Genomic DNA, 27,583 nt, shown 5'->3' with positions numbered 1-27,583 from the left:
AGCTCAGAGGTGTGTGCAAACCTTTTTTTTTTTTTTAATGCAGATTTATATAGCACGAACTCAAGCCGAAGGTATTGGAGCGCTTTACATGAGCACCGGTTACGTTACACATTCAGGCACGGGGAGATTAAGTGATTTGCCCAGAACCACAGGATGTGGACGCGACCCCGAGGCTTGAACCCTGGTTTCTAGCACCAAAGTTGGCAGTCTAGCCGACGGACCACATCCTCTCCCCTTTTCATTGCATCACTGCTGTGGCACGCAGAGTTCCTATCACCTCAAGAGCATTTACTCATGCATCACATTCTGTATAGAGTTACACATGTGTACATTCGTTAGCATCTTTAAATGCACATGTTGCGAACTGCAAAAGTGAATTTGCCTTGATAATCCAAGACATGTGCCGGTGAGTTCAACTTACTTGGACTAATGGCTTTATGAATGGGACCACGAAGGTTTTATTCCGTTCTTCAAGTCGTGGGATTCTCTGAAGGTATGGAGCAGGACACTGCTTAATTTTTTTTAAAAACATAAGTACCGGGCCCTCACCAGGAGGCCACTGCAGCTTGCACATCCCATTGCTCCAGCCAGCGCTGCTCATGACAGTACCAATACAACTATTAACTATTACAATACTAAAAGTGTGACTACTCAAACTATTCCAGTCCTGCAAAGCTATAAAAATGGCATGAGCACTGGTAATAGCCATTTTAATGTCTCTTGAATTAATAAGCATCTGTTGTTGTGCTCATCTCTAAATTAGACAGTCAGCGCCACCATGGTACAGACTGTCATAAGTACTGGTATTGACAAGTAAGTGCAGGTGCTGAGCACCGGAAGGCACTGGCTCAAATTAAGCACTGGAGCAGGAAACAGTAGAATTCTCTTCCACTGCCCTACTTGGGACCCCTCTTCATTTTCATAACATCTCACACACCACTACATTCCAAAAGTTGTGTTCAATGTAGTGTGAGCCTTATAAATATTTAAAATATTCATTCATACATCATTCCATGCTCTGCCCCTACACTTTCTCCCAGACACCTTGCGCCAGCCTCTGCAGAAATATACCACGCACACACAAACACACACACAATCTACTTCCCCACATAAAAGCACACAAATGAACATACACCCCAACAACACTCCAAATAAAAATCACACCCCATCTCAAAAGCCCCTAAAGACCCTTATGACGTGATAATCTGTGTGTTTTTTGCCTTTTAACACATTCCACCTGACCCTTACACTTTCCTTTTCTTTACTCCTGATGCGCTTCTGACAGTCATCTCCTTCCTCCAACATCTACTTCTGATCCATCACTTCTGTATTCGTGGTCGCTGTCAACCCCTTCTATAAGTTCAACACTTTTCCCTCTATTGTTATCACTGCATTGCAAAACTTTTTTTGACTCTTATGCAGTGTTTAATTTGAGCCGGTGCTCAGCACTGGCACTTAATTATTTTTCGGGGCTTGGCACCGGCACCTAATTGTCAACACCACACTTAGAACAGTCTACCACATGGTGGCGCTGCTCATCTAATTTAGAGATGAGCAGAACAAGGGTTGCTTAGGAATACAATATACATTACAAGTGCTCATACCTGCCTCCCCAGCCATTCCTTTAGCTTTGGGGACCTGGAATAATCTGAACTGTCACCTTTAGATGCGAGAGAGATGGTTAGTAGTTGTTTTGGCAGCGATGACAGGGGTGATGGGTGGTGAAAGCTGCAGTGGCCTCCTGGTCAGAGCCCTGGCACTTAATATTTTACAAATTAAGCACTGCTCTTACAGGGTCTGAATTCTCACCCTTAGTTAGTACACCTGAAAAAGTCTGTTCAACCCAATCTCTGATCTTAACTTCCACCCCTTTCCAACATCCAACTTCCGACCAGCCATGTGTAAGCCTGCACTCCTTCTCATAGCTACACCCTCTAGTCTTCATCACATTAAATTGTATAAGGGTGTCTGAAATTTGCGTAATCTGCACTTGCATAATTATGGGGAATACCAAGAAAATTACAGAAAATGTTGTGTTCTTTTGCGAAATGCCACACTGCGTTTTCTTCCAGTAATTTAACATGAAATATGCCCTTCCTTCCATTTTTGACGCAAGATCACATTTTGCACACAAAAAAATGCCTAAAACCACAAGCGCCGCTAATTGCGGCCACTTGCGTTCTGGTTGTTTGCGTTGTTCCCTGTGTGTGTAATCAAGTTTTGTCTCAAATGGCACACAATTACATGGTGTGATCAGGGGCGATTACTACATTGAAGCGGAGGAGTGTCGCCCCACTTAAATGCCCCCAGAAGAGCCCCAGAGACGAAAAATAAAATGGCAAGGAAGTTAATTCATCAGTATTTTATGTTTCCTCAACCCGTCCTGACTTGGAAAGGGGTGGGGCCTGCTGACTGGCAGGAGTGCTGGCCTGCCTGTGTATTAGTTTATAGTGCCCACGTCCCTTTGGTTGGTCGCCTTGCGATCGCCAGCCTGACATGCGCACTATAAACCTCTCAACCCAGCCATCTTAGACAGCTGGGTTGAGAACCTGCACAGGTCTTTCCTGTCCTTGGGAGCGCTGAGAGATGCCTCTCCCTCAAATCCTAGTGCTTCTCTCATCCTGAGCGCAGCGCAAGGATTGGTTAAGTAGGTTAGTTGGTGCCCTGGATGTGACGTCAGAAAAGAAGAGGACCAGAGCGAGGAGCACGTGTCCGTCTAAGCAGGTGTTATTTTATTTATTTATTTCGTTCAGTTATTATATTCTGTGTATTTATTGTATGCCCCACCCATTTGCCTGCCCCACAAATCTGCATACTTGCCACCCGCCACTCACTGGGTGTGATAGTGCCATTTTGGGAATTTTGCATAACTCGAAAGTACTAAAATGATGTGAGATTTACCAGCATAGCAGAAATTTGAGCATGAGCAGGACACCCACTTAGCTCTATGAGTGAGCACACACTTAGCTCTATGATTGGACACACACTTAGCTCTTTGAGTGAACACACACTTAGCTCTATGACTGGACACACGCTTAGCTCTATGATTAGACACACACTTAGCTCTATGACTGGACACACACTTAGCTCTATGACTGGATACACACTTAGCTCTATGACTGGATACACACTTAGCTCTATGACTTGGCACTGGCTGCTGAGATCTGAAGTGCTCTGCAGCTCACAAATTGGAATCCTTGCAGGGCCAACTCAGCCTCCCATCCTTGCAAGTCCGGTATATTGAGTACCTTTAAACTGGGACAAACTAATGCCTGTTATTTACATTGAAATAAACAGAAGGGCGCACACTAAAATACATCCACCTATGAGCAAGACACATGAGGAACTGGGGGCCCATGAGGTGAGCCCCCCCCCATTGTTGACATCTACTATCCAGTAGAGAGGATTGCATTAGGGCCCAAGGCTATCTTGCCTCCTCAGTGGAGCGTTTAGTGAGCAGGGAGTGCGCAGCCACCAGGGCCCAGCCACCAGGCACCTTCCATTTCCTGCCCGCCAGGCCCTCCCCTACATGCAGCGCTGGCTCCAGCCGGAGGAACAGCTGGCCGGGCTGCGCCGAAGGCTGCCGCTGCCTTCCTCGCAGCTTCTTCCAGTAATTTCAGGGGTAACCCGAGAGCCCCTGAAGGGAGACCGCCAAAAGGCTTAATTAAGCCGCGCTGCCGCGTGGGAGTGGGCAAGCCGGGCCGCTCGGGTGGGCAGCGGCCCGGCGCGGTTGGCATCTGCGCCAGGCACCTGTTGGGAAGCGGCCAGGGGGAGTTTAAGGAGCGCCACAGACACAGCACAGCTTACGAGCTGGAGACGGGCTCTTTGAGGCAGATCTTATCGATACATTCCTAATGCGGCATGGGGGTCTTCGAGGCACGTCTCCCGTCTGAGGCGTGAGGGCACGAGGCCCGCAGGCCCCGGAGCAAAGCACCAGCCAGCGCCTTGCAAAGCTGGTCTTTGCGTCTCACGGGCGGGGCCGGTTATTCAGTTAAAATCATATGCTTTAGAAATGCTCCGTTCTCTCGTCGCCAGCCGCTCGGAGACTTTTGTTGCGCTGTAAAAACAGGGATTGCTTTCTTTTGTTCAGTTCAGTAAAACTCGTATGGCCGGGCCTGTGCAATCCAGAATTTAAACTGATTCATATTTTTAGCAGTAACGTTACCATGCTAAGCTACCTTAAAGGAATTTAATAACAATAACTTTTTTTATGTATAGCGCTTCTACCGTAACCAAGGGCGTTAAATAACAGATGGTGTTAGTGCTCAGTATAAACGTACGCCATTCATCAACCTCAGAATAAAGGAAGGCCGAGTCAGCAGCGCCGGGATTCGAACTCCTGACCTTCAAATGACTGCATTTCATAAAAGTGAGCATATAATTAACACAGAAACCATCATGCTTGCTTTTTGGAGTGGGAATAGGGGCAGACAGAGAGGCAGATTTACAAGCCCCTTGCGCTACTTTTGCGTCATTTTTCCCATGTTAAAAATGATGCAAAAGTGGCGTAATGGGCTTGTAAATCTGCCCCATAGTTTATAACCCACGCGTTACAATGTGTCCCATTACAACGCAATTTTTACAACGCAACATCCATTACAACGCATTCCCAAAAGTCACGCACCCGGCAGAGTTAGGATAGAAATTTGCGTTGTAATGGATTATGCGTTGTAATGGCTTGCGTTGTAATGACATGTGTTGTAATGGATTTTGCGTTGTAAAAAATGCGATGTAATGGCACGCACTGTGAATGCGTGCGTTGTAACGTGCCCTATTCGGGAATAGAGCTCAGATTTTCCTCATCCCGCTAGTCACTGGTCTGCTCGTACAGTGCATTAAGCATGTGGTGATGTCACTAACATTTCATTGTTTTCAGTAAGTCATCCATCTTCTAAACAGGGCAGATTAATGTTGTCAGAACTGCATAGGACATACCAGCGTTCTCCAGAAGCCAGCTCCATGCTTAGAAGTAAACCCTCACACAGAGGGGCATATGTACAAGGGGATTGTGCCACAGGAACATCACTTCTTTCGACTTTTCTGGTGGCACAATGCTCGGCACCATTGTTACAAAGCGGCGTTAAGCCACTTTGCATGGCTTAATGCTCCTTTGTAAATGTGGTACGCTTTCACGCAGGTGTCTGTGTGAAAGGGGCGTGCAATGGATGATGCTGTGGGCGTTCCATCGCAACACCCATTGCTTTTTGAGTCTGCCCCAGATTTACAAGGAGGTGTAAATCTGTGGCAGCACCAACAACTAACATCACTGAAAAGCAGGCGTTGGATTGGCTCAATGAGGAGAAATACTTTTATTTCTCTTAGTTTTTGCTTTTTGTATGTTTGCTGGAATCTGCAGCGAAGGTGTCTCTTCCTGCACAAAATCGATTAAATAATGGTGATTTACTCCTTCTATGTGTGCTGCACAATGCAACACACATAGAAGTAGCAAATCAGCATTATTGATTGTTTATATGCAGGAAGGGACACCTTCCTATACATGCACCAACATCCCTGCGACGCAGTCACCCCGCACAATGGCGCTAGGGTGTCTGTGTTGGTGATGGCAGCTATTTTTAGCGCCTGTGCTAGGGAAAACATAGGGGTGCGCTGTACTCTTGTAAATATGGCACATCCCAGCATTTTTTAAATGACGCAGCGCTTTAAAATTTGCTGCAGCGCTGCACTGCACCATTTCCTTGTACATATACCCCATAGAGACGTGAAGCAGAAGCTAGAGTGTCTTTGTGTGTGACAACAACAAAACATCTTCATACCCAATCATTGGCATCGTTTATGGAGACGCAGATCCTAAAGCCTGCATATGGAGTGCTATAGCAAAGCCGACCTTAAGAGCCTTAGTCAGACTTTAAAGCTCTGAGGATAAGGATCACCGCTGATCGTGATAGTTCAATACATGGATCTGCCATGGTCAATGGAAGGATGACGCACCAGGCACCAGTAAATGGCAGGTATTGAGACTGCAAGAAAATCTTGAGATTCAGGGTCAGACCATTGATATACTACAACAAGTTCCGGGAAACAAGTGTTGGACCCCTGGGAGTGGGAAGGGTTAACAAATATTTTTTTGTGTGGTTCCTAACCTGGTGCAAAGCAAAGTAAAGCATTGCCATGATTTACTTACTACTCTAAAAAAACGGAGGGCCTCCAAGATACGGTGCATTCCTGTCCTTTTCCTCTGAGCTGGCGCACAATGGGCTGCCATGGCCAACGCAGGCACCTTTGCGCCATGGTGCAAATGTGTCTGCGTTGTAGGGGTGATGTTTTTTGTGAAGTAAGGGACACCTTCCTGCACAGAAACAATCACGAGAGGTGTTTTTCTCTTTCTATGAGTGCTGCAGAATGCGGCACACATAGAAAAATAAGGAAAAATAAAGGTATTTCTCCTCGTTGTGCCTACCTTATGCCTACCCTAGGGAGGCATAGGAATCTGACGCATTCCCAGGTTTACAAAACCTTGTAAATCTGTGAACGGGTCAGGTTGCATCGATGCTGCGTGGGAACACCCACAGCAACACCCATGGAATGCAGAGCGATACGTGAAAGGGAGCCACATTTACAAGGCCATGAAAACCCACGCAGGGAGACTTTATGTACCCTTGTAGATAGGAGCAGGCGCACTGTGCCGCCAGTGCGACAAAAAAAGTAATGCACCGGTGGTACAATGGGCTTGTACATAAGGACTACTCCTAGTAGTGACAGTTCAAACTCTAGGAGCACGGAGAAATGGCGAAAGTATAACAAATAGGGAAACTGGGGGTCCGACCTAACTCAGAGTTGTAGGTATAGTATCAAATATCCTTAAAACTGTGGAAAGAACCTGAGAGTTTTAAGACAATAAAGCACAGCACCCCGTGAGAGTAGGCAGCAAGGCCTTGCGGTTTCCGAGACCCGGAGGGAGCACAAACATCCTAAGACTGGCACGCATGTCACTGCAACATTACCCTTGCCAGGTCAGAATTAGCAATAACGTGTCCAGCTGGACATGTCGCCACAGACACCAGCTGTACAAACTCGTCATGTGTTAGCAAGTGGCTTAGGTCTTGGCAAAGGCAGCTTAGGTTGTCATGCATTCATCTCTTTCTTCTAACTCGACCACTCCTTCAAGTCAGAAAGGATGCACTTTCCATAACCCTGTCAGTATTCTGAAGCTCTCTTGAATGGTTGAATAAAGCGTGCTTTATTTAAATGGAATGCTGGTTAGCTGCTCCCCTCCCAGGAAACAACCTTTACAATGCGATCGCTATCACACCATACTTGTATCACGCATCCATTACCACATAATGCCTTTACCAGGCATTGCCTTTATCAGGCAAGTCTTTTCCACTCATGTGCTTTTACCGTGCATGCATGCCTTTACAATGAAATCGTAATTATAAGCCTGGTACTTGTGAATATATATATATATATCTCTCTCTCTCTCTATATATATATATATATATGCTCCATTTCCGTAAAAGAATCGCACTGCATTCACGGAACCCCATCGGAGATGCTTTATTAACAAGAAACGCGTTTTCGGTGTGCTGCCTTCATCAGCTTGTTTTTAAAGTATGCGCAATCTGTCATGATATCATTTTTATATACATGAGTGATGAAATGCACACCATGAATATCCAGTTTTATGAAAGTCACTTTTCAGTTTTTCTTTTTTTACGTGCACCCCGAGAATTATGGTTTTGCCTTCCAACCACTGGGTTACAAATCTGTCGAGAATGGAGCGTATTGACGCTCCTTAACGGACGCACAGCTGATTTCCTTGAACAAACGATAACTCTGTTTTATCCATTTTTTCTGTATGATTATTTCCAAATTCCTCCAATGTTTAGAGCAATTTTTAAAACTGAGCCGACAATCACATGTGTGACAATTAAATGTCTTTCCAACTTTTCGAATGCTGCAGTTTGCCACTACAGGCCTTTTCTTCCTGCAACACGACGGGTACATTTAAAAACATCCTCTATCCAATGCATTTCGGGCAATGTTTTCGCCCTTCATCAGGGATTCACTGCAAATATTTAAAACAACAAAATTACCTCGTGAAAACGAATGCTTCAGTTCAATATACATTCAAATCGTTTCACATGCCTAGTTTACACTGGTCCCTATTTGACGTTCTCCCTCTACTCGCCCAGCAGTCCATCTAAAGCTTAAACAAAAGGGCTTCTCCCCTCAACCAAAACTTTATTCTATCTAAAACTTAGTACTAGTTTGTTCCCCTCGTTCTATATCATAACACAGCCCATTAATCAACCACTTTCTCCATGCTTACATTCTCAAATTTTCCCGGCCAACTTCCTTCCTGATGTCAACAGTAATCATGAATGTTGGGGCTTTGGCCATCTGACCAGCTCCTGCGTCGAGTGCACTGAGGTCCCGTGGTTGGACGAGGGGCCTCTGGAGGGGATGTGACTCGTGGCGCAAATGTGGTATGGCTTTCAAAATATGCTGTGCACGAAAGACAACGGTAAATATGTACCAAAAAGATGCAAGAATCATGCATGTGGAGAACATGCCCATACAGAGGATTGATGGACTATAACATATTTGAGCCATGAAGGTGGGAGAGGTTTAATTCAGTATCCCCCATGCATTTTACCAGACTCTAAATCCCAGAGTGCAACATGGGGATAGGACATTGGTTCCGGAGAATCAATCCTCTTTTGTTGCTGCTTTGCCTTATCCAATTAAATCAAACTTACCTGTTTGAAAATGATATCATGACAGATTGCGCAGACTTTAAAAACAAGCTGATGAAGGCAGCACGCCGAAAACGTGTTTCTTGTCAATAAAGCATCTTCAATGGGGTCCCGTGAGTACAGCGCGTTTCTTCTACAGAACTGGAGCATTGATAGCTTGTATGGTTCCACCGCCATACTAGCTGCACCCATCTAGAAGAGTGCAAATAATGCCTGAAGGTGGACTTTGGGAGCTGTGATTTATAGTAGCAATTGCACCACCATTTAGGGATCAGTGCACCGCCGCCGACTGATGTCGATAGTAATCATGACTGTTGGGGATTTGGCCATCTGACCAGCTCCTGCGTCAAGCGCAGTGAGGTCATGTGGTTGGACAAGGGGCCCCTGAAGGGGATGTGACTGTGGCGCAAATGTGGTATGGCTTTCAAAATATGCGGTGCACGAAAGAGGACGGTAAATATTTACCAAAAAGATGCAAGAATCATGCATGTGGGAACATGCCCATACAGAGGATTGATGGACTATAACATATTTGAGCCATGAAGGCAAGAGAGGTTTAATTTAGTATCCCCCATGCATTTTACCCGTCTCTAAATCCCTGAGTGCAACATGGGAATTGGACATTGGTTCCGGAAAAACAGTCCTCTTTTGTTGTGCATCAAACTTACCTGTTTAAAAATGATATCATGACAGATGGCGCACACTTTAAAAACAAGCAGCTGAAGGCAGTTAGGTAGTTATAGTTAGGAACTCGTTTCTTTTCAAAAAGCGTTTTTTCTTTTGCTAATATCTGTGGCGCCGGTTGACAAATCTTTGCAAAAGTTTCAAAACTAATGGGGCACTCCGGTCAGCTCCTGTCTTGAAAGTTTTGGGGTGATTCGTCAAGCGGGGGCTGAGAAAAAAGGGGGCCCCAAAACGCGTTTTCCCCATGTTAATTTCCATAGGAACTTTAGACAATGCTACAGCCCGAACTGCTGAACGGAATTACACCAAATTTGGCAAAAAAGTAGGTCTTGGTTCAGAAAGAGCCCTTTTTTTAAATGGTGTAAATCCATTCAGTAGTTCCTGAGAAATTAGAAAAAGTAAACTTCCGAAATCCGAGCACTGAGGAGGGTTTGCGAACCCTCCCGGGCACAAGCTTCACTCTGATTGGCTGCCAACACTCAAAACCAGGAAGTGTTGGCAGCCATCTTGTGACTCGGTAGAATGGAGTCACAAGAGAACAGTGAAATAAAGGTTAAAAAACAAGAAAAGGGGGCATGGTAGAAACACCCTGACCCCCTAGCCCTGCTCAGGGGTTCCCACAAGGACCCCCAGGGCCCAAAAAAAGTACTCTTTAAAAAAAAAAAAATCAGCCAAATTTGTGCTGAGGTCGCGAATCCGGCTGAGAAAATAAAAACAAAAATGAAGCGCGGGCTCCGCGCTTCGTTATTCTTAGGCCCCCGGGTGGGCCAGGTCCCGGGGGCAATGCCTATTTAATTAGCGGGGGCCCGTGGGGGCCCCTGCAGCCCCGGGGACCTCCACCTCCCAGGGGCTTAGTTTATTTAATGTGGGGGGCTTGCGCCCCCTCGCAGCCCCGGGGACCGCCATCTCCTCAGGGCTTTGTTTTTAAAAAAGCGTGGGGAGGCTCCTGACCCCACGCTGCCCCGGGGACCACCACTTCCCCGGAGCATGCCTAATTAAGTGTGGGGTCCTCACGGGTCCCCCCAAGCCCCGGTGACCACCACCTCCCCAGGGCTTTCTTTATTAATGGGGTGGGCCTCATGGCCCCCCCAAGCCCCGGGGACCACCACCTCCCCGGGGCTTTGTACTTGATGGGAGAGGGGCTACGTGGCATTCTCCAGGAGCCCTTGATGGCTCTGGGGACCGCCAGCCCCCAGGGCCATCTCCTGCAATGTCCCGGGGTGTCCAACCCTGGGACATTGCCATTTGCTATGGCAGGGTGGGAGCCATGTGGCTCCTTCCTGTTATAGCAAACTCTGCTCTGCTTCATTGAAGCGAGAGCAGGAAAACCTGCTCTCGTTTCAATGATGTGTCATCTCGTTAGTTCTTTGTTACATTTGGAGCTAAATTACATTTAGCATAGCTCAAGAAACTAAATTTAACACTTCACAATGAAGCGATACAACATCCACCATTTGATTGAGCGATATTTATTTATTTACAACAATTTTTGATTGTATAAAAATTCGGCGCATGGTTGCTCCAGAGGGAACGTGCATAAGGTAAGGGTGCTGAGAAGTGAGTGTGTGAGGAGAGAATTTCCAAAGGGCAATAGAAGAATTGAGATAAGTAACAAAATAAACGGTTTACAATTCACCGTACAAGGTGTCCTGGTCACGTATCAATAAATATAGTCACAATTATCAGTACAGAATCCAATTCATATTTTAGCACGTTGGGTAAGGGACGTGTACCAGGCTCATTTGTGAGGGGGTGTCGACGTTTCGACCCGTCTTAGGGTACTCAGGTAATTTGATGCCTTGACCATGCGGGTCTTCTTCAGGACAGCAAGAAGGGTGGGGCAACCTGACGGAGTCCTCAACTTGACATAGGGGTCTAGAAAAGGAGGTGCAAATTAGATGATCAGGATGTTGCATAGCTAATTTGATTAACACCTGCCAGAGCGGGTGTATGCTTACCTAGCGTGAATCCAGGAGTGGTTCAACCATGGATCACTAGTGGCAATAATTCAAAGACCATGTGTGTGGTCCACAGACACTGGAACTGAAATTAAACAGAATTGAACAGTGTGAGGGCCAAGTCGGTGATCTATTCGCTCAGATGCGCGTGTGGGGGCATAAAATTGTATAAAATTCACAGTACCTGCAACGCGGACTCAATCCGTTCAGCAGTGTATCACAGGGAAACGGAATCAATTTAGGCATCTCATATCCAGGACAAGGGCCGTTCTAGGGGGGAGCAAGGTGAAAGATATAAGTATCAGTGGGCCAGCATGGACAGGTTGGCGATCTGCTCGCTCAGATGCGGGTAAGGGGGCATAATTTATATAAATTAGAATTCACAGTACCTGCAACGCGGACTCAATCCGTTCAGCAGTATATCCCAGGGAAACGGAATTCAATTAAGGCATCTCATTTCCAGGCCGCTGGCCGTTCTAGGGGGGAAGCAAGGTGAGTGATATGAGTACCAAGTGGCCAGCGTCGTGAGCTAAAACATTAAAAGGTCTCCCAGCGTTCTTACCTGCATCTAATGCAGAGCGTGCTTCCCGTGGCGTCTCAACCGGAGGAAGCGGGGGCGCATGCGCTCTAAGTATATGAAGCGCACCGGGTAACCGTGCATGTCGTGACGGTGCGTCGTTGAGAGAGTCAGAGTGGAAAGACTCACCGGGGCGTTACACCTGTAGTTCCAACGGGGCTTGTGATGTCTATCTATGGTCCTACGGAGCCGTGTATGGACCATAATCTATAGTACCGGGGGTTGGACACAATTGTGAATAGTGATTTAAAAAACAGGGGCAGAACTCATAGTTCAATAGATTAATCGGCACACAGCAATACCGGATACTGTCATGCAAAAATAGATCCGTTATAATGAATATAAAGTTCATGAAGGAACATCATTTCTAAAAGTACAATGAATGAATAGACAGACAATAGAACAATAGTTCCAACGTGTATACAATACAAACATACGTACAATTAAACATAGCATAGGCAGTCAATGTAAGGGCCAAATTATACAGTGTTGACCAGTTGTAATAAAGGGCAATCTACCTGAAGCAATAGATTAGCAGACCAGGCCACATTTCACAGTATAAATCAGTTGTCATCATGAATAATATACCAGTGGTGAGAGATTATTACCAAAAAACATACTACCCAGTACTCATAATGGAAATCTGTCTATTAATCTCCTCCAACTCGTTCAATCCTCTATGGATAGTGTCCAAGGAATCTATCCATCTGCATTCCCTTCTGTTAAGTGTAATACTGAAGTCCCCTCCCCTGGGATTTGGCTTGATCTTTTCAAGGACCCACCATTTTAAACTGTCAGCTGCATGTCCAAACTTCGTAAAATGGTCAACCAAGGGTGCTCCCACTGTTTTGCAGCGTATACGGCTGCAATGCTGAAGGATGCGACACTTAACTTTTTGAGTCGTCTGTCCCACATACATGAAGTCACATGGGCAAACAATTGCGTATATGACCCCCGATGAGTTGCAATTACTGAAACCCTTCAGTGTGTGTACCTTTTCATGGTGTGTAAACGCATTGATTTCTTTGGTCAACGGGCAGGCTTTGCAGGATCCACATTTATGGTGTCCCGTAGCGGACGGAACACCCCATAAAGTGGTCTGACCGATATTGGGGGGCATAGGTAGTAAAGATTTGACCAAATGATCTCGTATATTTTTCCCTTTCTTGAATGCATGTAAGGGGATTGGTGTGTTACCCAATTCGTCAGACACTAGGTGCCAATGTTTATTGACTATCTTTTTGATCTCATTGCTCTTTGTACAAAATGTCGTGACACATACTAAGCGGTCTTCCTTAAGGATCTCCTTAGACTTAGGGGTCAAAAGAAATTCCCTGTGGTTGTGCCATGCCCTTTTACGGGCTTTTTTAAGGAGCCTGATAGGGTAGCCACGTTCCACCAGCCGTGCTAGAAGTCCGGCAGACTCTAGCACGGCTTATAATATCCTTATAATATCCGAGCAGGGCAAACTCCACACGAATCTCTACAGAAAAAGCAGTGAAAGGAACACTCTACTTCGTTACTCGAGCCACCATCCTCGTAACCTCAGAGACAACTTACCTTTTGGACAGTTCCTTAGGTTACGTAGGAATTGCTAAAAAAAAGAAGACTTTTTTGATGAGTCTGCCGGACTTCTAGCACGGCTGGTGGAACGTGGCTACCCTATCAGGCTCCTTAAAAAAGCCCGTAAAAGGGCATGGCACAACCACAGGGAATTTCTTTTGACCCCTAAGTCTAAGGAGATCCTTAAGGAAGACCGCTTAGTATGTGTCACGATATTTTGTACAAAGAGCAATGAGATCAAAAAGATAGTCAATAAACATTGGCACCTAGTGTCTGACGAATTGGGTAACACACCAATCCCCTTACATGCATTCAAGAAAGGGAAAAATATACGAGATCATTTGGTCAAATCTTTACTACCTATGCCCCCCAATATCGGTCAGACCACTTTATGGGGTGTTCCGTCCGCTACGGGACACCATAAATGTGGATCCTGCAAAGCCTGCCCGTTGACCAAAGAAATCAATGCGTTTACACACCATGAAAAGGTACACACACTGAAGGGTTTCAGTAATTGCAACTCATCGGGGGTCATATACGCAATTGTTTGCCCGTGTGACTTCATGTATGTGGGACAGACGACTCAAAAAGTTAAGTGTCGCATCCTTCAGCATTGCAGCCGTATACGCTGCAAAACAGTGGGAGCACCCTTGGTTGACCATTTTACGAAGTTTGGACATGCAGCTGACAGTTTAAAATGGTGGGTCCTTGAAAAGATCAAGCCAAATCCCAGGGGAGGGGACTTCAGTATTACACTTAACAGAAGGGAATGCAGATGGATAGATTCCTTGGACACTATCCATAGAGGATTGAACGAGTTGGAGGAGATTAATAGACAGATTTCCATTATGAGTACTGGGTAGTATGTTTTTTGGTAATAATCTCTCACCACTGGTATATTATTCATGATGACAACTGATTTATACTGTGAAATGTGGCCTGGTCTGCTAATCTATTGCTTCAGGTAGATTGCCCTTTATTACAACTGGTCAACACTGTATAATTTGGCCCTTACATTGACTGCCTATGCTATGTTTAATTGTACGTATGTTTGTATTGTATACACGTTGGAACTATTGTTCTATTGTCTGTCTATTCATTCATTGTACTTTTAGAAATGATGTTCCTTCATGAACTGTATATTCATTATAACGGATCTATTTTTGCATGACAGTATCCGGTATTGCTGTGTGCCGATTAATCTATTGAACTATGAGTTCTGCCCCTGTTTTTTAAATTACTATTCACAATTGTGTCCAACCCCCGGTACTATAGATTATGGTCCATACACGGCTCCGTAGGACCATAGATAGACATCACAAGCCCCGTTGGAACTACAGGTGTAACGCCCCGGTGAGTCTTTCCACTCTGACTCTCTCAACGACGCACCGTCACGACGTGCACGGTTACCCGGTGCGCTTCATATACTTAGAGCGCATGCGCCCCCGCTTCCTCCGGTTGAGACGCCATGGGAAGCACGCTCTGCATTAGATGCAGGTAAGAACGCTGGGAGACCTTTTAATGTTTTAGCTCACGACGCTGGCCACTTGGTACTCATATCACTCACCTTGCTTCCCCCCTAGAACGGCCAGCGGCCTGGAAATGAGATGCCTTAATTGAATTCCGTTTCCCTGGGATATACTGCTGAACGGATTGAGTCCGCGTTGCAGGTACTGTGAATTCTAATATATATAAATTATGCCCCCTTACCCGCATCTGAGCGAGCAGATCGCCAACCTGTCCATGCTGGCCCACTGATACTTATATCTTTCACCTTGCTCCCCCCTATAACGGCCCTTGCCCTGGATATGAGATGCCTAAATTGATTCCGTTTCCCTGTGATACACTGCTGAACGGATTGAGTCCGCGTTGCAGGTACTGTGAATTTTATACAATTTTATGCCCCCACACGCGCATCTGAGCGAATAGATCGCCGACTTGGCCCTCACACTGTTCAATTCTGTTTAATTTCAGTTCCAGTGTCTGTGGACCACACACATGGTCTTTGAATTATTGCCACTAGTGATCCATGGTTGAACCACTCCTGGATTCACGCTAGGTAAGCATACACCCGCTCTGGCAGGTGTTAATCAAATTAGCTATGCAACATCCTGATCATCTAATTTGCACCTCCTTTTCTAGACCCCTATGTCAAGTTGAGGACTCCGTCAGGTTGCCCCACCCTTCTTGCTGTCCTGAAGAAGACCCGCATGGTCAAGGCATCAAATTACCTGAGTACCCTAAGACGGGTCGAAACGTCGACACCCCCTCACAAATGAGCCTGGTACACGTCCCTTACCCAACGTGCTAAAATATGAATTGGATTCTGTACTGATAATTGTGACTATATTTATTGATACGTGACCAGGACACCTTGTACGGTGAATTGTAAACCGTTTATTTTGTTACTTATCTCAATTCTTCTATTGCCCTTTGGAAATTCTCTCCTCACACACTCACTTCTCAGCACCCTTACCTTATGCATGTTCCCTCTGGAGCAACCATGCGCCGAATTTTTATACAATCAAAAATTGTTGTAAATAAATAAATATCGCTCAATCAAATGGTGGATGTTGTATCGCTTCATTGTGAAGTGTTAAATTTAGTTTCTTGAGCTATGCTAAATGTAATTTAGCTCCAAATGTAACAAAGAACTAACGAGATGACACACTGCTGATTTGTGAAGTATTGAGTCAGGACCATTGTTTGTTGTACTAATTCGATTCCCAGGTCCCTGCCCTTTTGGGACAACCCCATTTTTTTAATGGCTCGTTTCAATGAAGCAAAGCAGAATTGCTTTTAAACAAGGGGAGCTGCATGTTAGCAGCTCCCCTTGCTCAAAAACAATACCGGCTTCCGCAGAAGGCGGGGGAGCCGGCGGTACCCTGGAGGCATTGGGGTTCCCCGAGGGTCCCCAACGCAAAGGGCTGACCCAGGGGAATGGGGTCCCCGGAGCCAGGAGTGGCCCGGGAGGGGGGCCACGCGGACCCCCTCCCCCTCAATAAAATAAATAAAAAAATGGAAAGGACGGCCCTGGGGGATGGATCCCTGGGGCCATAATTGGCCTGAGGATGGCGGCCACGCGGCCCCCTTCAAAGAATTATTGAAATAAAAAAAAAAAGACTGGCCATGCCCCAGGGCAGGGGTACTCACAAACTTTCTCTCGGGGGCCAAATTTACAGTGTGGTTTCTGGCTGAGGGCCGCACCGGTGGGGGCGGGGCCAGTGGGGGAGGGGGCGGGGCTAGACCCCCCAAAAAATCTATGACCATGAGGTTGAACACAGGCCCCTGCAGCGGACGCCTTTGTCCACTGAGCCACCAGACCAGGCATTCACACATTATCTATCTATCTATCTATCTATCTATCTATCTATCTATCTATCTATCTATCTATCTATCTATCTATCTATCTATCTATCTATCTATCTATCTATCTATCTATCTGTTAGACCTGTCAGCCCTTTGGGTGGTCCCTCCTCATCATTATTTATTTTGTCCCACTTTTGCCTCAAACCCCTGTTTGAATTTTTCCTTTTTGGGAACCACCAGACTTTTTAGTGTTGCTGCAGATTCAGGGAGCCATTTTAGCTACCCCTGAAACTTCTGTCTGAGGGCCTGGAGCACAAAATGGTGGCCACCTGTGACATCACCAGCATCCACTGGAACCTACCAGCACCTTACAGAACATTCCAGGAGATTCCAGAACTCTGTGACAGTTGGAGACCGTTTAGAATGTTGGGAGGATAAGAGAGGCAGTTGGCAGTTGAAGCTGGCAGTTGGCACCTGACTGGTGAAGAGAGAGGAGCACAACAGTAAAGGAGGAAGGAGTGAAGCAGCAGGGGTGGAAACTTGTGCCTGGAGTGGGGTCCATAAACCCACCCTTGATACTTGTCCCTACTGATGGATCCCAGCCTATAGCCCTGTGTGGGAAGAAGACAGAAAAACTCATCCTAAGGACCTGAACAGCAGGAACAGGCCTTAGAAGCAGAAAGCAGCAAGATCCTGACCTGAGAACTGGTTTCCCTGGAGTCCGGCGTCGAGTAGCCTAAGACCTGGAGCCCGAGGTGGAGAAGCGGCGCTGACTGAAGTAGCAGACGTCGTACCCGGAGCCGCCTGAGGTCGTGAGAGGGCGCCGACGGGGGTCGAGAGGAATACCAGAGGTCGAGGAGGAAGTGAACCGAGGTCGAGCGAGCGGCGTCATCGGAGGAGTGAAGTCCGCCCTCCGGAGTCGTCGGAGACCGAGGTAGAGGAGCACCGGAGGTCGGGAGTGAGGATCGCACTCCGGAGTCGCCCGGAGCCTGTGAGGAGGAGCACCGGAGGTCGGGGGTGAGGATCGCACCCCGGAGTCGCCGGAAGTCGACATCGAGGCCAGGCCGGCCGACGTCATCGGAGCCGAGAGCGCCATCGGACCGGAGCCGCCCGAAGTCGACATCGTGAAGAGACTGCCCGACGCCGTCGAATCGGAGGTCGAGATCGAACCGAGGCCACCGACATCGGACCGGAACCGCCTGCCGGCGTCGTCAAAGAACTGACATTGTGCCGAGGCCGCCGAGACCGAACCGGAACCGCCTCACGGCGTCGACACGACTCCAGCGGCGTCGGAACATCAGAAAAAGGGCAGTAAGTGGAGTAGAGGGCGCCTAAGGCCCTGTGGAGACCTGAGAGACTGCTCTAAGGGGCTAGGGAGGTGCTGAAACCAACCTGACTGTGCAAGGGGTGAACTGGGACTAACCTAGAGAGGTTGTGTGGAGAGAGAAAGCCAGGGCACTGGTATTCCCCCCTTTGATCTACCTCAGCTTAGGCCTCAGCCTTGTCCCAGCCAGGGAGTAGCCCCCCTCAAGCCTTCCACAACCCTACAAGCTGTGCCTGGGCCAAATCAGCCCTTAAGAATTGAAGTGTCATCTGATTACATGAGTGTTGCTGTATACTTTTAATTATTTATTGGGGGTACTGTATTTATTGAATTTTTACCTATTTATTGCTGCACTATATTTATAGGTCCACAGGACTTGATGGTGTACAATATTTATTGGTACAGTATTTATTGCCTCAAAGTATTTAATTGTCTGTATATATTGCACTTGTATTTATGCCCTGTTATTTATGATCACCCCTATTTATTTCATCAAACAGCCAGTATTTATTTGACCTGCACTATTTAAATTTGTATATTGTGATTGTCTTATTTATTTTTCCAATCAGCAACTAAGAGAAAAAGATAAAGAAAGAATATTTTCATAATTTTTACGGTGTAGAGTCGTTTTTGGAACGGATGCACGCATGGTTCTTGTATGGGTATATTGTATGCTTAGCACTGCGCCTGTTTCCTGACCACTCGAGCCAAGCTACCACAGTGTGTTCCGGAAGACCACCACCACCCTTTCTAGTGTGGGAGTGGTTTTCCAACATAAATTGGTGTTCAGCGGTGGGATAGAGCTGTGCCTACATATACTCAACAATAACTGTGGGTAGTCCATAGGCCTACACCGGGAGTTTTCTCACAGCGGCCTTCCTAATTGTGGGTTTTTGTTTTTTCCAAATTTACTCTGGTGGTGGGAGGAGGTATTACTAAAGGTACCACCCTACATTGTTACTGCACAAAACCTGTCCTCTAACCTGAGTGGGCAAGATGGAGTTTGTACTAGAGAATCTAGAAACGTACACTGTGGCCCAACTCAGGGAGTTTTGCCAGCGGGAGGGGGTGTACTGTCCCCCAGGAGCAAAGAAGGGTGCACTCCAAACCAGCTTAAGGGCTTGGGGGGAGGCACGCCGAGAAAGCAAGGCTGAGGAGGAAGACAGGGATGGAGAGCCTGACCCCGAGGGGGCTGAGATGTACCAACCTGAGGTGGGGAACCTGTCAGCAGGGCCCAGGACACTTTCTAGGAAGGGCAGCACTGTCTCTAGCGGGGGCTTATCCAGCGTGGAGTTAGCAGATCGGAGAGAGAAAAGACAGCTCACATGGGATTTAGCAAAGCTGGAGAAGGAGAAGGAGGAACAGAGGATGGCTCATGAGACGGAGAAACAGAAGTTCAGGGGTAGTCACAAACTGGGCACACAGAATTGGGTGGACTTCCTGGACTATGCAAAGAAGGCACTGGAAGGGTGGATTCAGGGCAGTGAAGTAAGGAACTACGAGGAGCTGTTTGACCTAGTACTGAAGGAACACCTACTCGAGAAATGTTTCCCTGAACTGCGGCAACACCTGGTGGATAGCAAGCTGACCAGTCCCCGGAAGCTTGCTGAGGAGGCGGACATTTGGGCTAGTACCCGGGTGTCCACAAGGGGGACTGGAGGGGATACTCAAAAGGCCGGACAGGGCGCCCCCCAGAAGAAAGAGGGAGGGGAAAAGAAAAAGGAGTTCTCCAAAGGCCCCCAAAATAACTTCCAAGGGAAGGGAACAGGATTCACCTCTAAGGCTAACCCACCCAGAAACCCTAATCCTGGCCAGAGTCAGCAGCCAAGGGTTGTCCATTGCTACGAGTGCGGTGGCGTTGGACACTATAAAGGAGATCCGAAGTGTCAGAAACGATCACCCCCTCCCACTGGAGGAAAGCCCCCCGGAGTAGCTAGTGTAGTGCTCGGGGAGGAGATGCCCTTAACTAAGGGAAGGGAGTGGGCGGGTGTCACTTTAGTGTCCCTGGGAGAACGGGAGATGGTTCCCAAGATCCAGGTGCCCGCAAATACCGCAAAGTATGGGCAGTGGATCACCATCAACGGCCAAAGAGGGGAGGCTCTGAGAGACACAGGAGCCAGTATGACTATGGTGCGTAGCCAGCTGGTGTCTCCAGAGCAGGTAATTCCCGATGTACTCCACCCAGCCGCGATGGCTGACGGCAGAACAGGTCACTATCCCGTGGCCGAGGTTCCCTTTGAATGGGGGGGGGTTGCAGGTTCACTTCGAGTTGCCGTAAGCCCTGCCGTGCCAGTCGATTGTCTGCTGGGCAATGACATGGAGCACAACGCTTGGAAGGAGGTGGAATACCGGACTCACACCGAGATGCTGGGTACACCTGACTGGGCCTGTGTTAGCACAAGGTCCGAGACTACCCGAAGAGGGAGTTCATTCCGGCTGGAGCCTGGAACAAAGGCCCAGCCAGCTGCCAGTCAAGGGAAGAACCGAGGACAGGAGGAGCCTGCCTCGGCGTCTCCACCCCGTAGGACGGATAGGCCACCGGAGGTGGTGGGCCAGGAGTCTGCGGAGGGGGACGTTACCAACCTGGAGGACTTACCCATCCCGGCCGAGTGGCACGTGGAGGGAGGCCCGTCCAGGGAGGAATTCTGCCAGGGCCAGAGGGAGTGCCCTACCCTTGAGGGGCTGAGGCGACAGGCCGAAGCCCAGGCAGCAGGGAACGTTGAAGGGAACTACAGTGTTTACTGGGAGGATGGCCTCCTCTACAGTGAACCCAAGGCACCCCTACATGGATCGTCACGAGCCTTGGTAGTTCCTCAACGTTATCGAGCCTTCCTTTTAGAGTTGGCTCACGAGATACCATTGGCAGGACACCTGGGGCAAGACAAGACCTTCGCCCGTCTTGTCCCACACTTTTATTGGCCTCAGATGAAAGTGTCGTCCGATACCTACTGCCGGACATGTGTGTCTTGCCAAGCCAGTGGGAAAACAGGGGTGAAGCTGAAAGCTCCCCTGGAACCACTCCCTGTCGTTAGCACCCCCTTTGAAAGGGTGGGCATCGACATTGTGGGTCCATTAGATCCACCAACTACAGCTGGTCACAGGTTTATCCTGGTTCTGGTGGATCATGCCACACGGTACCCAGAGGCAATACCTCTGAGGACCATAACAGCACCTGTTGTGGCTAGGGCCCTGATGGGAATCTTTACCCGAGTGGGTTTTCCCAAGGAAGTTGTGTCCGACAGGGGGACCAACTTCATGTCAGCATATATGCGGGCAATGTGGAAGGAGTGTGGAGTGACCTACCGGTTCACAACTCCTTACCACCCCCAGACCAATGGTCTAGTGGAAAGGTTTAACAAAACCTTAAAAGGCATGATCAGAAGTCTGCCTGAAAGCCTGCGGAGGAAATGGGACGTCCTCCTACCCTGTTTACTTTTTTCCTACAGGGAAGTGCCACAGAAGGGAGTGGGCTTCAGCCCCTTCGAGCTTCTGTATGGGCACCCTGTACGTGGACCTCTTAACCTGGTGAGAGACGGATGGGAAAGAACTCCCAGAAAGCTTCCCCAGGATGTGGTGAGCTACATGCTGGCCTTCCGGAGCCAAATGGCTAAGTTGTGGAAGCAAGCTTCTGACAACTTGGAAGCCAGCCAAGCAGTAATGAAGGCGTGGTATGACCACAACGCTCACCCGGTGGAGTTGGAGCCTGGCCAGAAGGTGTGGGTGATCGAACCAGGAGAGCTTAGTGCCCTCCAGGATCGCTGGTCAGGACCCTTTGAGGTGTTGGAGAAGAAGGGTAAGGCTACCTACTTGGTGGACCTGAAGACCCCTCGTCAGCCCCTGCGGGTGCTGCATGCCAACCGCCTCAAACCCCACCACGAGAGGCCCGAAGTCATCTTGATGATGGTGACTGACGGAGGAGAGGACGTGGAAAGCGAGCCTCTCCCTGATCTGTTTGCGTCTCAGGAAAAGGATGGGTCGGTGGAGGGAGTGATTCTCTCCCCATCTCTAACTCCTGAACAGCAGGAGGACTGTCGCCAGGTCCTGGGGCAGTACTCTTCGTTGTTCTCCCTTGTCCCGGGTAGGACTCACCTGTGCGTCCATGACGTGGACACAGGAGACAGCCCACCTGTGAAGTCCAAGATCTACCGGATGTCAGACAAGGTGAAGGCCAGCATTCATAGTGAGGTCACTAAGATGCTGGAGCTAGGAGTGATTGAACCTTCTAGCAGCCCCTGGTCCAGTCCGGTGGTGTTAGTACCAAAAGCTGCACCACCGGGTGCCCAACCAGAACTGAGGTTCTGTGTGGACTACCGGGGACTGAATTCAGTGACAAAAACTGATGCTCATCCGATCCCTAGGGCGGATGAATTAATTGACCGGCTGGGAGCTGCCCAATATCTAAGTACCTTTGACCTTACTTCGGGGTACTGGCAGATCTCTTTGACTGATGGAGCAAGGGAAAGGTCAGCCTTCTCCACGCCCAATGGCCACTACCAGTTCTGTGTGATGCCCTTTGGGCTCAAGAACGCACCTGCCACGTTTCAGCGCCTGGTAAACCAGATCCTCACCGGAATGGAGAGTTTCTCTGCTGCTTATCTGGATGACATAGCCGTCTTCAGTAACAGCTGGGAGGATCACTTGCGTCACCTGCAAGCTGTTCTCCAGGCCCTGAGACAAGCTGGATTGACGATCAAGGCCAGCAAGTGCCAGATCGGGCAGGGGTCGGTAGTGTACCTTGGACACTTGGTGGGTAGGGGAGCGGTGCAACCCCTCCAGGCGAAGATCGAGGCCATCATGGCCTGGGAACCCCCCAAGACACAGACTGAGGTCCGAGCATTTTTGGGCCTCACGGGATATTACCGCCGCTTCGTGAAGGGGTACGGTACCATCGTAGCCCCCCTCACGGAGCTCACGTCCAAGAAACAACCTCGACGGGTAGTCTGGACGGAGGCTTGTCAGCAAGCCTTTGAGAGATTGAAGAAAGCCATGTGCGAGGCCCCGGTCTTAAGGGCCCCAGACTTTTCCAAGAAGTTCATTGTCCAGACAGATGCATCAGAACATGGCATTGGGGCAGTGTTATCGCAACTCAACGAAGAGGGTCTGGATCAACCCGTGGTCTTCCTATCCCGGAGACTACTTCCCAGGGAACAGAAGTGGAGTGCAATAGAGCGTGAAGCCTTTGCAGTGGTATGGGCTCTGAAGAAGTTGCGGCCATACCTGTTTGGCTCGCACTTCCTAGTTCAGACCGACCACAGACCCCTTCGTTGGCTGATGCAAATGAAGGGGGAGAATCCCAAGTTGTTGAGGTGGTCTATTTCCCTACAGGGGATGGACTTTCAGGTGGAACATCGGCCTGGAGTGGACCACGCCAATGCAGACGGTCTCTCAAGGTATTTCCGCCTTAGTGATGAGAACTCCCAAGGGGTTGGGTAGCTCTCCCCACTTTCAGCTGGGGGGGACGCGTGTTAGACCTGTCAGCCCTTTGGGTGGTCCCTCCTCATCATTATTTATTTTGTCCCACTTTTGCCTCAAACCCCTGTTTGAATTTTTCCTTTTTGGGAACCACCAGACTTTTTAGTGTTGCTGCAGATTCAGGGAGCCATTTTAGCTACCCCTGAAACTTCTGTCTGAGGGCCTGGAGCACAAAATGGTGGCCACCTGTGACATCACCAGCATCCACTGGAACCTACCAGCACCTTCCAGAACATTCCAGGAGATTCCAGAACTCTGTGACAGTTGGAGACCGTTTAGAATGTTGGGAGGATAAGAGAGGCAGTTGGCAGTTGAAGCTGGCAGTTGGCACCTGACTGGTGAAGAGAGAGGAGCACAACAGTAAAGGAGGAAGGAGTGAAGCAGCAGGGGTGGAAACTTGTGCCTGGAGTGGGGTCCATAAACCCACCCTTGATACTTGTCCCTACTGATGGATCCCAGCCTATAGCCCTGTGTGGGAAGAAGACAGAAAAACTCATCCTAAGGACCTGAACAGCAGGAACAGGCCTTAGAAGCAGAAAGCAGCAAGATCCTGACCTGAGAACTGGTTTCCCTGGAGTCCGGCGTCGAGTAGCCTAAGACCTGGAGCCCGAGGTGGAGAAGCGGCGCTGACTGAAGTAGCAGACGTCGTACCCGGAGCCGCCTGAGGTCGTGAGAGGGCGCCGACGGGGGTCGAGAGGAATACCAGAGGTCGAGGAGGAAGTGAACCGAGGTCGAGCGAGCGGCGTCATCGGAGGAGTGAAGTCCGCCCTCCGGAGTCGTCGGAGACCGAGGTAGAGGAGCACCGGAGGTCGGGAGTGAGGATCGCACTCCGGAGTCGCCCGGAGCCTGTGAGGAGGAGCACCGGAGGTCGGGGGTGAGGATCGCACCCCGGAGTCGCCGGAAGTCGACATCGAGGCCAGGCCGGCCGACGTCATCGGAGCCGAGAGCGCCATCGGACCGGAGCCGCCCGAAGTCGACATCGTGAAGAGACTGCCCGACGCCGTCGAATCGGAGGTCGAGATCGAACCGAGGCCACCGACATCGGACCGGAACCGCCTGCCGGCGTCGTCAAAGAACTGACATTGTGCCGAGGCCGCCGAGACCGAACCGGAACCGCCTCACGGCGTCGACACGACTCCAGCGGCGTCGGAACATCAGAAAAAGGGCAGTAAGTGGAGTAGAGGGCGCCTAAGGCCCTGTGGAGACCTGAGAGACTGCTCTAAGGGGCTAGGGAGGTGCTGAAACCAACCTGACTGTGCAAGGGGTGAACTGGGACTAACCTAGAGAGGTTGTGTGGAGAGAGAAAGCCAGGGCACTGGTATTCCCCCCTTTGATCTACCTCAGCTTAGGCCTCAGCCTTGTCCCAGCCAGGGAGTAGCCCCCCCTCAAGCCTTCCACAACCCTACAAGCTGTGCCTGGGCCAAATCAGCCCTTAAGAATTGAAGTGTCATCTGATTACATGAGTGTTGCTGTATACTTTTAATTATTTATTGGGGGTACTGTATTTATTGAATTTTTACCTATTTATTGCTGCACTATATTTATAGGTCCACAGGACTTGATGGTGTACAATATTTATTGGTACAGTATTTATTGCCTCAAAGTATTTAATTGTCTGTATATATTGCACTTGTATTTATGCCCTGTTATTTATGATCACCCCTATTTATTTCATCAAACAGCCAGTATTTATTTGACCTGCACTATTTAAATTTGTATATTGTGATTGTCTTATTTATTTTTCCAATCAGCAACTAAGAGAAAAAGATAAAGAAAGAATATTTTCATAATTTTTACGGTGTAGAGTCGTTTTTGGAACGGATGCACGCATGGTTCTTGTATGGGTATATTGTATGCTTAGCACTGCGCCTGTTTCCTGACCACTCGAGCCAAGCTACCACAGTGTGTTCCGGAAGACCACCACCACCCTTTCTAGTGTGGGAGTGGTTTTCCAACACTATCTATCTATCTATCACTCTGTCTCCCTCCCTCTCTCTGTCTCCCTCCCTCTGTCTCCCTCCCTCTCTCTCGCTCTCTCCTTCTCTCTATCACTCTCCCTCTCTCTCCATCTCCTTCCCTCTCTCTCTCTTCGTCTCCTTCCTTCCCTCTCTCTATCTCTCTCTCTCCCTCTGTCTCCATCGGGAGCTTTGCGGGTGTTTCTGGGGGACTGCTGGCATTTGGGGGGCTGGTCCTTGCACCTTTCACAGGGGAGGCATCCCTCGGGGCAGCTGCTGTAGGACTCGGCCTCTCCTCCGCAGGGGGAGTCACCTCTTCAGGGGCAAGTGTGGTGGATACGATCAACAGCAAAATAGAGAAAGACGAAGTGGAGGGGCTCTTGAAGGAGTGTGAAAGGGGGCTGGAGAGAATCAAAGAACACATGGCGGCTGCCAACCAGCTGGCGGAGGAAATCAGAGATTTGTCCGAGACTGTAAACCAGGATGTGCTTCGGAGTCAGCCAGGCCGGCCTCCATCTCTCCAAATTAGTTAAAACCGTCCAGGTATTGAACAGTGGCCGCCTTCTAGCCTGAATAGCCGGGAGCACAACCGTAGTGTTCAGTGCTTTCTTCGTGGTGTTTGATCTGCTCAGCCTCATACACAGCGACAAGGAGCTCAGCAGGTGGGCCCCAAGTGACCTCGCAACAGCCATCCGCAAGGCAGAGGGTGAGCTAAGGGCTCTGCTCACAGAGTTGGAGGTACCTGCCCTTGAACGCTCTATGCGAGAGCTGAGAAACCCTCAACCAACAAACAACTAGGGCCCTCTGCCCCCCACACTCCCTCCCCGGCACCCCGTTTCAGAACAGACATGGGGCGAATCACACAAGTACTTACGAGTGAGAGAAGAGGTACTACAGGGCGACTCTTGCCCACCCCGACAAGTCGTTGAGCATGCACCGCTGTCAGTGCAAGAGCACCGACAGCTCAGTCCTTCCTGTTTCTGCCGTGTGTGAATATTCACATGTTTGATGTTATCAGGCCCTGTCACACAGACATGTAACAGTATGTAAAGGGGCACTAGGGGGGCTCTTTCACTTGACTCTGAGACCTGTGCGCTTGCGGGTTGGATCTCGAGTCTTCATTTGACAAGCTGATGCCTTCTGGGTGTTGTAGTCTTTACTTCACTTCAGATGACATTCATTCCCAGGCAGAGCCAGGCGCGATGAGAGGGGAGGCGGGGCGGGGCACAGAGTGGACAGAGAGCACACAGCCGCCGCACCCAAGTACTTCACGGGTCTTTTAAAGACCATTCACTTGTTAATGAGGCTTTGTTGTACTTCACCTCTTCTTAGCGCCCCTGCATCTCCACTCATTCAGAGGGGAGATGCAGGGGCGCTAAGAAGAGGTGAAATACAACAAAGCCTTATTAACAAGTGAATGGCTTTTAAAAGAATCACCCGGCCCGGCCCCCATAGCTCCACGCTGCTGCAACCGGCACGATGTCTGCAAGGTCCGCGGGCCGCCAAGGAAGGCTTGCCGGGCCGCTGGCGGCCCGCAGGCCGTACTATGAGTATCCCTGCCCCAGGGGATGGGGTCCCCGGGGCTGAAATTGGCCTCGGGAGGGTGGCCACGCGGCCCCTTCCGATTTGAAAAAAATATATATTTTTAGAAAAAGGGGTCAGGCCCCGGGGGATGGGGTCCTCAGGGCCCCCAAAAAGTTTTTAAAAGGGGGGGCCACACAACCCCCCTTGTAAAAATGATTTTTTTTTAAAAGTCGGCATCTCGCCGGAGGCCACGCACACTCCCTGCCCCAGCAAGTACCTCCAGTAATCGCCACAGAGCTGCGTTGCAGAGAGGTGTTCCGAGGCCATGCCCCTTTTTACACCTCTCTGCAACGCAGCTCTGTGGTGCTTACTGGAGGTACCTGGTGGGCTAGTTGGCCCCCAGTCACCCTCAGGATTGAAGAGGACTTAATCCCCCAATTTACAACGCACCAGGGAGCGCGTTTGCACACATGTTATATCAGGCCCCACCCCCTCCCGGC

The 27,583-nt window shown here is 49.1% G+C and overlaps 1 pseudogene; it reads left to right on the top strand.

Moving 5' to 3' along the window:
- Positions 1-778: 778 nt before the first annotated feature.
- LOC146786062 (apolipoprotein L3-like) lies at positions 779-26,357 on the top strand (annotated as a pseudogene).
- Positions 26,358-27,583: the final 1,226 nt, after the last annotated feature.

This window comes from Triturus cristatus, chromosome 11 (genome assembly GCF_964204655.1).
Source record: "Triturus cristatus chromosome 11, aTriCri1.1, whole genome shotgun sequence".
NCBI classification, from domain to species: domain Eukaryota; kingdom Metazoa; phylum Chordata; class Amphibia; order Caudata; family Salamandridae; genus Triturus; species Triturus cristatus.
This window is presented reverse-complemented; position numbering and strand designations above follow the sequence as displayed.